This window comes from Phoca vitulina, unplaced genomic scaffold (genome assembly GCF_004348235.1).
Source record: "Phoca vitulina isolate PV1807 unplaced genomic scaffold, GSC_HSeal_1.0 scaffold28, whole genome shotgun sequence".
Lineage (NCBI taxonomy): Eukaryota > Metazoa > Chordata > Mammalia > Carnivora > Phocidae > Phoca > Phoca vitulina.
In genome coordinates, this window is record NW_022589731.1 from 3583897 (window position 1) to 3596957 (window position 13061).

The 13061-nt window shown below is 42.5% G+C and overlaps 1 protein-coding gene across 3 annotated transcripts in view; it reads left to right on the forward strand.

The window, feature by feature from the left end:
* Nucleotides 1-13061, forward strand: part of SORCS3 (sortilin related VPS10 domain containing receptor 3) — a 569814-nt gene that overhangs the window by 285344 nt on the left and 271409 nt on the right. The gene's annotated exons all lie outside the window — the stretch shown is intronic.

Sequence of the window (13061 nt, forward strand, 5' to 3'; positions counted from 1 at the left end):
TCCTTTGCGGAGCCTTGGAATTAGAAGTGGCAGTTGGACCTTTTGACAAATGTGCTGCGCTATCCTGAACCACAACAGAAGTTGGTGAGGGGAGGTGTGGTGTTTGTTTTCTTCCTTGGAGCGCTGAGGAAAGAACACACACACACACACACACACACTCACACAGAGCAGTCACACAGGGAAGAGGACGGCCACCGTCGGGCCCCTCCACCTCTTCCCCGCCAACTCTCCTCCTCTCCTGCCTCCGCCCACCCTCCCCGACCTAGGCAGCTGGGGCTCCTCATTATGTTGTTCCCTGCGAGGCCCTCCGCTCTGTTTATTACTGTGATTGTGGCTTTCTCTTTCCTGCCTGCCTGGGGACCGCCTGGCACAGGATGAGGGGTCATTACGGAGAGGAGAGGACCTGCCTGGTGAAATTGCTACCTGTCTGCCCCCTCCCCTCCTGCTTCACGTCGGGAAAGAGAGGAAGCATCACCAAACAACCGACAGGAACTCTTAAAACCCCTACGGGAAGCAAATAAGCACACCTACTGCCACAGTTTCTTTTGTTTGGGGAGAAAAGGGTCAGATTTGCAGCTGAAAGGACGAAAACAAAAGGAAGAGGACAGTGGAGGAAAACCTTTCCCCTAAACGCTTTGACTGTTTTCTGCCTTTGTTCGCCCGCACTCTTTGTCATTCCCTTGCTGTGTCCTCTTGCTCACTTGTACTGAGCTTCCTGAAAAGGGCAGTGCGGCAAGAAGCATTCAACTCCGGAGGTAAAGTTCCGACTTTGAGCCCAGTTTTCCCACTTGGTAACTAGCTGTGACCTCCAGTAAGTCACTCAGCGCCTGCTGTGGTGGTTCCTTGCCTATAGAATAGGGGGTGAGAGGCAGGATCCTGGCCTCCCAAAGATGTCCTCACCCCCAGAATCTGAGAATGTGTTAGGTCACATGGCAAATGGGGGGATTAAAGTCTAGATGGAATTACGGCTGATGAATTAGATCTTGAATTAAATCTTCAAGCTGACGTTGAGTCAGCAGACATTAAAATAAGGAGAGTACTCTGGATTCTCCTGATGGATGATTGTACTCACAGGAGTCTTTGGCTCCTGGGAGAGAAGGAGAGAGCAGTCAGAGGGAAGCCACAGGAGAAAGACTGGCCTGGCCGTTGCTGGCTTTGAAGATGAAAAGGGGCCAGGAGCCAAGGAATGTGGGCAGCCAGCCTCTAGAGGCTGGAACAGGCGTGAAAACAGATTCTCCCCCAGAGCTTTCAGAAAAGAGCTGAGCCTTGCTATCACCTTGGTTTCAGCCCAGCAAGACCTATTTGGGGCTTTTGACATCTAAATTGTGAGATACGAAATTATATTGTTTTAAGCCACTAAGTTTGTGGTCACCTGTCCCCAGCACTAGGAGGTGAATACAGTAGGCAATAGTACCTGGCCTGGCTTCCCCAGGGAGGAGAGAGAGAGGATCAAGGAGAGAATATCTGTAGAAGGACTTGGCAAATGATAAAACTCAATGCAACTCAGAGCCTGTGATATTGTTTAGCCTGTCCTGTGGTGAAGGCATGCAGAGCAGGTGTCTTGAGATGGGGGTAGAAACCACAGACCAAGTGCTTCAAGGGTCTCGCAGCTCCTTGCATGGTCTGGCTCCATTTTGTTTTCTCTTTCTGGTAGCTGAATGTCTCCCTCCTGGGAGAATGGGATTGGTACCCCCTTTCGCTTTCCTTGGGCCAATTCCCGGACTGGGGAAGGACTGTAAGGTGCCATCAGTTATTATAGCCTGGCTCTTATGTGGGTCATTGGCCCCAAAGTTCCCTTGGAAAGTTGCCTTGTTCATTGTTGATCACATCTAGCATTTAGCTGCGTGTGAGTTCCTTCCTGCCCCTCCGAAGTATGGGCAGTGAGTTGGGCGTGGGAAGTTGAGCTCTAACGTGTGTTCACATGAGCAGCATTCTTACTGGGCAAGGTGGTGCTCCCTGAATGCAGTGACCTTGCATTACCAGTGATGCCCTTGACTGAAGAGTCAGCCCGACCAGGACATGGGATACTACCTATAACCCACCTAAGGGTCATCTTCCCTCTTAACTAAAATAATCTTTCCCAAATATCCAGGGTTAGGTCCCTGAAAATTGCCTAGGTCAGTGGCTTCTCATATGAAGAATAAGATCCAAAGGGAAAAATACGATTAGCAGGTGAATTTACAAAAGCCCTTGTCCCCCCCCCCCCTTTTTAATGGTCACTGAATTAAACAGTAAAGACAGCACGCTAAATAAATAGTATATCAGTGACAATCTGCAATTCTTAAATTAGTCATAATGGGTACTGTGCAATTAATTTCCACTTACCATCCTTTGTACCCTGGAATCTTTCAGGGTGTCCTTCCCACGCAGATGTAACGATGCTTATGAATTAGGGTTTGTTCTGTGGCAGATAGTAGGCATGCTGGTGAGCATTGTTTTCTCTATCTCTTCCTATAGCCATTGCCTTTGTGATTTTAGGATTTGAAGCAGTGACTCTTCACTCTGGGGTTCCACCCCATTCTCAGACATGCACAGTAGCGACTTGGTTGCTTGAAACAGCAAACACTTTGGATGATCTTGATGCACCTGTTTGATATTTATCAAACCTCTCCTAAAGCACCTGGTTATTATCTGTGCCCGTGACAACATTGTGCCAGATCCCATGTCTGCTGCCCATCTAAGCCCTGTGGCCGCACACTCCTTCTGAGGGCAGGAGTCCACAGCTGGGTTTGCGTCTTTCTTTAGTGCTCCTAATGTGGCAAAGACAAAAGGAGCAAATCAAAGCCCCTGCATGGAACCAAAACAAAACATGAAAAATAATTCAACAGAAGTAATGAAAATTACTTCTAACCCAAATGCTATAGACTTGTTTTATTATTATTATTATTATTTAATTGTGAAACTTCTTTTTCCTTCTCTCCCCTGGGGTGGACTTGCTTTTTTAAAATATGGGAAGTAAATACGTTGCTGAAAAAGTATATGGCTATCGATGTGTTAAATTTGTCTGTATTTCCACAAAAGAGGTACTGCAGTGGAGAGGGGTTTGCTGCCCTGAGTACTGTAGGTGGGGCTGGTAATGCCCGGGCTGCCCACAGCGCTTCCGGTAAAGGTTTTGCTGACTACTTTTATTCAGTTGGAGCGAGCTTCTCTGGCTAGGGCGCAGGTAAGCCACAAATACAGTGCATTGAATAGTTGGTCAAGCAAACTCAGAGACCCTTGAGTGACCTTCCCTCAGCCATGCATCAGATGTTTATTGAGCGTGTGCTTTCCTGAGCCCAGCAAAGAAAACTGGAGCGTGAAATGAGTGACGCTCTATGCCTTTGAGGAACGGAATATCTAGGTGGTCAAGTGAGATGAATACAAGGGAAACAAAATGTAGCTAATGTTTTTAAATATATAAAAATACTTAGAAATTTTCAGATATTTTATTTTTTAAAGATTTATTTATTTATTTTAGAGAGAGAGCACGCGCAAGCATGAGCAGGAGGAGCAGAGGGAGAGGGAGGGAGAGAATCTCAAGCAGACTCTACGCTGAGCCTGGAGACCAACACGGGACTCGATCTCATGGCCCTGAGATCATGATCTGAGCGGAAACCAAGTGTCAGACACTCAAGCAACTGTGCCACCCAGGCGCCCTGAAATTTTCAGATATTTTAAACATGAAATCATAGTTCAGTGTGATAACAAATTGGCCAACGGAGTTCATGGAATGCAGAGATTATTCTGTTGGTATATTCAGGACACTTCACGGAAGGGAAGGAATGAAAATGGGCCTTGAAGGAAAGAATGGGCAGGGAGGATGCTGGGCTGTCCAGGCTCAAGAGTAGCATTAGCCAAGACAGGAATGTAGGGTAAGGCATAGTGATTTGAACAAAACTTTCTGGGGAGTATTTGGTAGAGCACATGGTTGTGTTGTCATGGTTGAGCCTGAGAGCAATATGGGAACTCTGTTGTGAAGTGTCTCAGTTGCCAGCCTTGGTTTTCATGACCTGTAAAGGGTACTGGCGTTTCTTCTAGAGAGGAAACACCATGTTCAGAGCTAGACTGGGGCGGATCCAACCTGCAGTGCAAGGTGGGCTGGATGGTTTAAAGCATGGAGAGTAGGTGGGCACCAGGGGTTCCTGCTCCAGAGAGCAGGTCAGGAATACCAGTCCTGAGTTGGGAGGTACTCTCATTGCCATCTCCATTGACATCCCCTTACTATCTTACCTTCCCCCCCACACTTTTCCTGTGCTCAGAGCAGTGCTTACAATGTGCACAGATACTTATCCAGCTCCCCAATTTTTCCAAGAGCAAGCAGTGGGTAGCATAATCCTGTTGAGATTCTTGAAAGGGCTGTAATGGGAAAAAGTGTATGTGTGTGAAGAGAGAGAGGGAAAATCATTTTTATGAAGATAATATCAGCTCATTACAGAATATTTGGGAAGTATAGGAAAGTGTAAAGAAAAAATGAAAATTACTTATGATCTTGCCACACAGTTGTAACTACCAACATGTGAATTTTCCTTCGAGTTGTTTATGCATAAATATAGGCATGAGATATAAACAACATTTAACAAAATTGAGATTATGCCTTATGTGTTTTCAGCCTGCTTTTATACACACTGCTTAAGCATCTGATTATTTTTCACATGTCGTAAAACTATTTGAATTCATACTGAATGGTTGCATAATATTCCATTGAATGGGTTTGGCCTACTTTATTTAATCATTCTATCAGATACTTGTGTTGTTTCCAGTTTTTTATTATTATAAATAACCCTGAGATGATCTTATAGGTGCTTAGCTTTTTATTGGGTCCCTGATGGTTTCCTTGGACAGAATCCTAGAGGAGTAATGACAGGATCAAAGGTATGAATATTTATAAGAGTCTGGTTCCATATTGCCCCTATGCTTTCCAGAACGGTCATGCCAACTTCTACTCGCATCCACACCAATTATCTGCTTACTTTACTCCACTGCCTTTGCCATGGTCACCACTGTCCTCCAGGTTGCTGGGTTCAGTGGTCAATTCTCGGTGCTCATCCCACTTAACCATCAACTGCATTTGCCACAGTTGAATACTCTCTTCTCTGAGAGCCTCTCTATCCTTGGGTTCAAGGTTTTGAGGACACTGTACTCTTTGGGGTTTTCCTTCCCTTCTCACACTCCTTTTCTGGTGCCCCCTTATCTCTTTGACCCTTCAACAGGGCACGAGAGCTCATTTTTCCATTTGCTGTCTTGTTGATCTAGAGATTCCCATCTTTAAATGCTATTCAAACACGGATACCTTGTAAATTCCTATCTGCAGGCCAGCCCACTCTGAAAATGAGCCTTGTCTACCCATTGTCTACTTAATGGCCCCTTTTGGATGTCTGTTAGGCATCTTAAACCTAGCCTTTCCACAGCCATGTTTCTTATTTCCCAAGCACCCAGCCTGCCCTTCTACAGGCTTTCCTATCTCATAAATGCTAATTTTGTCTTCCCAGTTGTTCAGTCCTAAACCCTATCAGACAATTTGAGTTATTTCCAACTTTTGATTATGATAAGCAATATCCAGATGAACATACAGGTAGAAAACTTTGTAATGGGTCTCCTCACTTTCTCTTAAACCCCCCCCATCTTATCTATAAGCAGACCCTTTTGACTTTTCCTTTAAAATATAACCAGAGGGATGCCTGGGTGGCTCAGGCTGTTAAGCATCTGCCTTCTGCTCAAGTCATAATCCCGGGGTTCTGGGATCAAGCCCCGCATCGGAGCCTGCTTCTCCCTCTCCCTCTGCCCCTCCTCTCCCACCTCATGCTGTCTCTCTCTCAAATCAGTTAATCAATCAATCAATCAATCTTTAAAAAAAGAATAACCGGAGATGGAGTACATCTCAGTACCTCAGCACTCACCTTAGCCCAGGCCAACAGCCTTTGCCTCTGGATCATTACCATGGCCTCCACCTGGACACTGACCCCATCCTCGCTATGTCCCCCCTCCTGTGATGCTCTATGCAGTCAGAGTGGCAGCTGGACTGACAGGATCAAGATACAAACCATGGCCTGTCAGTGCCTTGCTCAAAGCCTGCCAGTGCTTTCCATATCACTTGGGACCCTGTCTCCAACATTCTATCTCCTTCCCTCTGTTCTAGCTCGCTGGACTCCTATACCCTTTTTCTAATGTCACCTTCTCAGTGAGCCTTTCCTGACTGGTAGAACTGTAGACCTTCTTCAGCGCGTCCTGTCTCCATTCCTGCTTTATTTTGCTCTGAAGGACTTATCACCATCTGATAAGCGGCATATTTTACTTGTTAGCTTATTGCCTCTTCTTCCCCCACTAGCATGTTTGCTTTTTGAGGGCAGGGATTCTCGTTTGGTTTGATTATTGCTCTTATTCCAGTTCTTATAATAGAGGCTGGCATAAAGACTCAGTAAATTATGGTTGAGTAAGTAGTGTTTATGTGTTTGTTTGATTAGTTTTAAATTTTCCTCAACACATTGTTTTATGTCATTTCGTGCCTAATTGTGTATTTTTATTTTTGTGGGTTTTTTAAAAAAGGTTTTATTTATTTATTTGAGAGAGAGTGAGCCAGTGTGAGTGGGGAGGGGCAGAGGGAGTGGGAGAAAGAATCTGAAGCAGACTCTGCACTGAGCACAGAGCCCCACGTGGGGCTTGATCCCATGACCTCTAGATCATGAACTGAGCCGAAACCAAGAGTCGGACGCTTAATTCACTGTGCCACCCAGGAACCTCTATTTCTGTGTTTTTAAAAAAATTGTGGTAAAATGCTCATAACATAAAATTGACTGTCATAAACCATTTTTAAGGGCACATTCAGTTAAGTACCTTCCCATTGTTGTGCAACCAGTCTCCAGACTCCAATCATTTTGCAAAACTAAAAGTCTCGACCCATTAAGCAACTCCTCATTCTTCATTCCCCTAGCCACCCATCATTCCACTCTCAGTCTCTATGAACTTGACTACTCTAGGTACCACATGTAAGTGGAATCATACAGTATTTGTCTATTTGTGACTGGCTTGATTTGCTTAACATAATGTCCTTGAATTTCATACATGTTGTAGCGTGTATTATGAATAATGCTTTAACGAACATGGGTGTACAAACATCTCTTCGAGACCCTGCTTTCAATTCTTTGGGGTATATATCCAGAAGTGAAAATGCTGGTTTGCATGAAATTCCATTTTTAATGTTTTGAGGAACCACCATACTGTTTTCCATTGTAACTGTACTGTGTTACATTCCCACCAAAAATGCACAAGGCTTCAATTTCTTTACATCTTCACCAACACTTGTTATTTTCAGGTTTTAGTTTTAATCTTTTTTGATCATAGCCATCCCAGTGGATGCCAGGTGTGCTGTCCCATTTGTGGTTTTTATTTGTATTTCCCTAATGATTACTGATGATGAACATGTTTTCATATGCTTTTTGGCCAATTTTTGTATGTTTTTTAGGGAAAATGTCTATTCAAGTTCTTTGCACATTTTTTAATCCAGTTGTTTGTTTTATGTTGTTGAGTTGTTGTTTCTGTGCTTTTTCCCCCCGACTGGCCTCAATGATTATTGCTTTATTGGTGATGCTTATATTAAATCCTGAAGGACAAGGAGAAACATGCTCAATACAATGGGTGGGGGTAGAAAGATAGGGAGTCTAATCTTGGCAAAGTGAGTGTCATGTATAAATGGTATTAAGTGAAAGAGACATGTGTAGAAGCATAAATATTCATTGATGTATATCTGTAAAATATATACATAGTTTATATATTTTTCTCAAAAGAGGATTTATATGTATATGTGTGTGTGTGTGTGTGTGTGTGTGTGTGTGTGTGTGTATATATATGTAATGTATATATTATGATAAGGTTTCTCAACAACAGTATTGTTGACATTTTGTGTTGGATAATTATTTGTTGTGGGGTACTGTCTTGTATATTGTAATGTGTTTAGTAACATATCTGGCCTTCATCATGAGATGCCAGTAACTCCCTCCCCTGCCCCCAATGGTGGCAATTAAAATGTCTCTATACATTGCTAAATGTCCCCTGGGGACAGAAAGGCCTCCACTCCTGCCCCAGTTGAGAACCACTGATATAAGAGGTGTTAGATAGATGGTGGATGGATGGATAGATAGATAGATGGACAGATGGATAGATAGATGGATGGATGGGGGTGGTGGTGAATGCTGGTATGTTGCTATATAGTGATTAAAAGCCTTATCTATAACAGGCTCTATTTATGTGTAAGTCAATACTCAACAACATATCAATTATGTCAGTTGGTTTGGGGGTCAGCTTAAAGAGCATCTTTCTTACATTTTTTGTGAGCTTGTATTGATACTATTGTTATTTCTTATTGAGCACTAACTGTGCTAAGCGTCTCCTATTAAGACTCAATTATACAGTAAATTATAGTATTTCTCCTTTTCTAGTCAGAGGGAGTCTACTTGTATTCTGAGACCATTTTCAAAGCATTGAACTACAATTTGTTCCTTTGCATTTCCGAGCTTTCTGGCAGAGGGAGAGTCTGAGAAACCTTTAGCTTTCACCCATTTTATAGATGGCAGACAGAACAGAGAGGATATAATCGACTAAAATAACATATTCATCAGTGGTACTGTAAGCCACGCCGAGTAACAGGAAAGGGCGCATTGAGGAAAGATTTGTGGGGAGGATTTTGACCTCTTCAAAACTAATTTTGACTGGTTTAGGTACAAATAAACTTAACAGGCTTTTGAAATCCTAAGTTGGCTAAGCACAGCCCCTGCCTGATTCCTGGATTCCATGCGAGTCCCTTGCAATTTGCAAAACCCTATTACAATTAGGGCTGCTGTTATTCAACTTTCTGAGGAATTTCCTGCAAAAAAACATTACACACACACACACACACACACACACACACACAAAAGATATTCCAAATGTTGGTAAACTCTAAAGCTTGTCCAATTCTAATCTGAGATACAGACAGTTCACATACAGTAAACAGCCAAATCCATAGAGACTGGTTGTATGAGGTTCTCACACCTAGCTCGGTGATGTGTTGGATTCCTCCAAGAATCTTCCTTTGAAGAGAGGAGAGTGGTCATTCAAAGCCACAAATAAATTTAGCACATTCACAATTACCTACCGATGGGTGTTCGTGGTGGCAGTGTTGCTATGTGCTAATAGAGTGCATTTTTAAAAGAATATTACCAGCAATGTAAAATGCATGTAAAAATGTAGTTTTTTCTCTTTTACCCTTTCATGGTTTTTCTAATTGTGGTTAAAACAAAACAAAGCAAAACAAAACAAAAACCAAAAAAACCAAAACATCTAATAGGAGATCTGCTCTCTCATCAAACTCTTCAAATGCTCCAGTACAGCATCATTAACTCTGAGCACGATTGTTGTACAGCAGTGCTCTGGAACTTTGTCTGCAACTCTGTTCACTGAACAGCAACTCCCCTTTCCCTCACGATGGATCCCTTTCATTTTTATCCACAAAGCTCAGGAATGATGGGAGCCAAGAGGGAGGCAATATAATCCCCAAATTGCTTCAATTTGTATCCAGCCTGCTTGGCATCGCTTCTGACTTCAGTTGTGCTCTTACCCTGGGTGATTTAAAGATAAAGGTTAATGTTTATTTAGCAGTTATACACCTGTGCTAAGCTCTTTGAATCATTATCTCATTTAATCCTCTCAACAGCATTGTGAGTTAGATACAATTATTATCTTCTCTCTCTCTCTCTTTTTTTATAGATGAGGTAAGAGACTTGGAAAAAATTGAGTAATAGCCTCACGTTTACACACAAAGTAGTAGACTGAGGATTTGAACTTAAGCCACCTGCCCCCAGAGCCTATAGCATTAATAACTCTCCTAAACCATATTTGAAATATCCTTTTCCCCTTCCAGTACACACATACACCCCCACTGCAGATCTTACGTCAGGAAAAGCTGGATAAAGAATCGAAGCAAAAGCAAAATAGAACAAAAGTCTCCAATGGAAACTCTTCCCCATTCACATTGTCCAAATCGCACAAATGCAGAATGCACAGACGTCTAAGGCATCCCCGAGGGTTTTACACTTACGTACCTGTAACTAAAAATTAAGGGGCGGGGGTTGTACATTTCTTTGTTTCAGTACAAATAAACTATCATAACTTCATAAGAGTCACCTGCCTAGTTCATAAATTCAGTCCACAGACATATTCAATTTGGGTACAATTTAAAAAAAAATCTAATTTTAGATATTTTAAGGAAAGATGTGCGCCTTTCATGTTGGCAGATTCTTCACCACTCCTTGTCTTGCTTTTTTTCCTTCATTTACTTATTTTACTTGCTTTGCCCTCTTAAGCATTTGCGTTTGAAATCCCTGCTTAATAGTAAAAATTGGGATGGTTTTAGTTACATATGTCATATATTAAAATACAATACCCATATTTTATCTTGAGACAACTTCTGGTGAGGCATTTGCTCTCATATTTATCTTAATATTATGGTCCTTCCTTCCTTCCTTCCTTCCTTCCTTCCTTCCTTCCTTCCTTCCTTTTTTCACTAACATTTTATTTCCTCTTTGGATTCCTACTTATTTAATTCTTCATGGCCTCTAGGCCAGAGGTGGCTATGAATGAGAGGAGGAAAGGGGCTTTCTTGAAGCTGCTTTTTTTTTTGGGTAGATTTCTTAGAGATGCTTAAGAAAAGGCTGCAGCCTTGCTTCTCTGACTCCTTCTTGTCCCTTGGCAAAGAGAGCCAAGCGCTGTGGCCGAAGGTGCAGGAAGTGGAAGTGCTGGGGCTGGTAGTGGCGTCGGGGCTGCTCAGAGGACGTGGCGGGCAAGTTGCTTTCCTCCTCTGGGCTCGGTTTCCTCATCTATAAAACACAACTGACGATACCTCAACTAATTTGTGTGAGGGTTCGATAAAGTATCTGGTGAGGTGCCCAGCGCAGAAGCGAGATCCAGAACATACAGGTTTCTGTTTCCCTTCATTTCATTCTTCTCAGAAACTGGGATTGAATACAGACACTGCTAGTGATACCAAAGTATATGAAAGGGTTTCTGATGAGAATGTCAGAAAGGTTGCAATAAAAATGGGCTCTTCCAACAAAAGCTCTCTCAAACCACCATGCAGTGTCAATATGCCTCATGTATGAATTCATGAATGTACGTGTGTGTGCTCCTGTATGCAGCATCGCTGTATGTGTGAGCATGTATGTGTGTGTGACACACATACATGCAGCATGTGTGTGTGGATAAATGTGTGTGTGTGTGTGTGTGTGTGCACCCAGAAGGAAACTGCTGGGGGAAGAGACTACATTGCACTAGATATTTGATGGTAACCCTTATTCAGTATATAGTAACTCACGGTATATAAAATAAAGTCCATTTATGATGTTGGTCTTATCTTCTAATTAAAATCATAGGCATGAAGCTTCTTTATACCTGCATAAAATAAGCAGTTTAATTTCTCTGTACTAGGGGAAAAATGATTTCATTGCCTGTTTCGTAGCCCATCAGCACGTGGTGGGAAGCAAGTCAGGGTGGTGAGGAAAGCTTCATTCTTCCTCAGTGTATTTGTCCTCTCAGACTTCACGAGGAGCATGGATGCAGCCTCTTTGAGGTGTTCTCAAGGGCAGCAGGGGGGCTTTTATCTGCTGCCTCTACCCCTTCACATTGCCAAGGGAGGTGAAGCTATTTTGTCTATGAAAAATCCACCTCAGAACATTTCCCCTAGATTATTCACGTATGAATGAAAAAAATATATTGCTTAAAAATTTGCTGATAACTAGTAATAACTTATTTCAATGAAGCCAAAGCAAATATTTGAGAAAAAGAAAGTAAGCTTGTCTTGGAAGCTATAAAGGAGTAAAAGAGGAAAAGGACTATGAATCTTTGCAGTTAAAGGGATTGAATTTGTTTTAAAGCTTACTTTATAATAGTAATATATGCTATGGGTAACATTTTTAAAATCCTGCTATTTAATAATTTTATTTTATAAGGTTTGGGAATGGTTTTTGGCTTCATTTTGTACTTTGGGCCCTGCGGCTCAGACCACGTGTCGAAGTAGCCCTATTGACTGGTGGCAGTAGAGCGAAAGACAGGAAATAACTCTTAAGAGGGAATAAGCTCATTTGCTCAGTCACTCAGCAAACATGAGGAACTCAAAGAAGCTGGGTCTCTCTGGATAATAAAGGTCAAAAGGGCTGTGGTGCTGATGAAGCCAGAGACAAAAGCAGGGGGCAGAGTTTGCTAGGCTGTTTTAAGGATTTTAGAATATAGGAAGATCAATGATAAGCCATCGGATGGTTTTATGTAGGGGGATGTTGGAATCAGATTTGTATTATAGGATAGTTGTTCTGGCCACAGTGTGACAAAGTGGATGGGGGGCAAGTGAGGACAGCACTGTGATTGGCTAGGGGTATTTTACAGTAATCCAGTGTAGAGATTATCACGTTTTGGACTATGGCAGTTACAATAGCAGGAAGAGAATGGATTTGATTTTAGAGCTAATTAATCGGTAAAATACATGGGTATTTTGAGAGGCGAGTGGGAAAGCAGAGTCAAGGATGAATCTCGGGTTTTTGGCTTTATATTGAAGCATTGGTGGAAACATGAACTGAGCCAGGCAGGACATGGTGGGAAAGGGATAGGACTGGGATCAGGTACATTGTGGGGCATGGTGAGTTTGAGGTGTTTGTGGACATCCAAATAGAAGATTCTGCCAGGAAGCTGAATCTGAGACTGAGAGGAGACCTCAGGTCCAGATTGAATTTTTGAGCTGTCCCAGAAAGATGGCAATTGAAAAAAAATAAAGCTTGGAAGAAGTCACTGAGGAACAGTGCATTGAATAAAAAGAAAAGAGGGTCTACACTGAGGGTTTAGCAATGGTCATTATTATAAGGAGATCAGAGAAGGTTGAGTATTCAAAATAGATGAAAAGGAAGACAAGATGAACTTGATGTTATGGAAGCCCCTGGAAGGGAATGCTGAAAGGAGGATGGAATTGCCATTGGTATCAAAGACTGTCAGGAGTTCAACTGCGGGAAAGGTCTGAGCGTCTAAGTGTCTGTTGGATTAAATACTGGAAAGTCAGTCACAGGGTTAGT